Here is a 1,617-nt window from a genome sequence, read left to right on the forward strand (position 1 = left end):
TAGGTGATGTTCTGTAAAGCTTGAATTGATTGTGAGGGATGTGTTTTGCCCTTGTATTTGTGAACTACACTCACCAGCAGGACAATGGTTGACTGGGGTGGGTTGGTCAGTGGAGAGACTGTGTTATTGATTTCTTTGGTAGTGTGGCTACTACCAAAAGAGTGATATTTATTTTCTAGTGTGGGACAGTTACACTGAAGGAGGACCCTTGCTGCACGCTTGTGTACATAGGAACTTTCTGCAGTATTAAAAGACTGTTATTATCTCTCATCACCAACAATGAGCATGATGAGTCTTGAAATTCTGATGTTGAAGTTGGACATTCACATCAGGTCAGAGAAGAACCAAAGTGACTCAAAATGTTTCATGACAATGAAAATTGGTCTGCCTCTGATATTACAGAGACAAATGGCAGTTTATTTTCATGAGGACTTGGAAATATAGACAATTTAGACAAGAGTTTTGCTGCTTTAGCAAGGGCTTTTTCCCTAAGTCAGTTTTCTCTTGAGAAATTCAATGGAAGTGATCCAGAAATTGCAAGTTCATGGTTAAGCAGATAAGATAAATTTACTTCTTTACATAATTACTCAGAAGAGTGGACAAAGACAGCATTTAGTTTATGGTTAGACAAAAATGCTTTGAAGTGGCATGAAGCTCAAGACTTTAGTAACAATTCCTGGAATGAGGTGAAGACAGCTTTCCTTGCAAGGTACAAACTAAATTTAGCAAAATGACATGAAAGACTAGACAAGCTTTAAAATAGGAAACAGAAACAGTCTGAGGATTTTGAGGACTTTCTTCAAGAATTGCAATATGACGAAAAACGTCTTGAAAGACTGGACGACAACTTTATCATGGATGCCGTCATTAGGAATTATCTACCTCTCATTAAACAGTTCATTTTGACAAGATTGCATGAGACCAAGGATCAAGTCCTGGAAAGTGCAAGAATAGCAGATGCTGCATTTGGATTGGCCACATCAGAGAATGACAGACTTGTGTCTGTTATAGAGGAGCTTGTTGGACAAGTATCCTTACTGACCAGTGCAGAAAATACTCGACGATGAGGGAACGTTTCATATGAGTATCACTGCGACTGAGTGTACTGATGACCAACACCCAGTGAAGAACGGGACACAAATATTCCATCAACATCACAGAAGTGGTTGTGCATCAACACATGTTGATATCAGGGACATAAGTGACAATGATGTGCCCTATGGACAAAACTGGAGCCCTGCTCCAAGGAATATGGATATGGAGGAGCATAGGGTGTCACAACCACAATTATAGAGCATTTGTGGACAATGAGGTAGGGACACATTTTAGTATGTCTGGGCGTTTTGGTGGATCTATGCAATGTTTTCAATGCTGTAGGATAGGCCACCTAACCAGATTCTGCTTTTCTAATTCAGCCAAACGTGTGCAAGGGTTAACAGGGGCGGTGCTACATGAGGATTTGAGCCTGCCGCCAATATGGCAAATATTGATTTTGATAATGTTGATAACTCATAGGCCACACGTTTACAATGAGAAATAATACAGAACCAGATAACAGAAAGGATAAGTGATTTGAGTGAGGTTGTTGTTTTGACATGTAGTGTGGGCTTATCTCAC

The 1,617-nt window shown here is 39.9% G+C and overlaps 1 pseudogene; it reads left to right on the forward strand.

The window, feature by feature from the left end:
• Positions 1-359: 359 nt before the first annotated feature.
• LOC139457892 (uncharacterized) lies at positions 360-1,311 on the forward strand (annotated as a pseudogene).
• The last annotated feature ends 306 nt before the right edge of the window (positions 1,312-1,617 follow it).

This window comes from Haliotis cracherodii, unplaced genomic scaffold (assembly GCF_022045235.1).
Source record: "Haliotis cracherodii isolate W230 unplaced genomic scaffold, xgHalCrac1.p SCAF_12, whole genome shotgun sequence".
In the NCBI taxonomy this organism is placed as follows: domain Eukaryota; kingdom Metazoa; phylum Mollusca; class Gastropoda; order Lepetellida; family Haliotidae; genus Haliotis; species Haliotis cracherodii.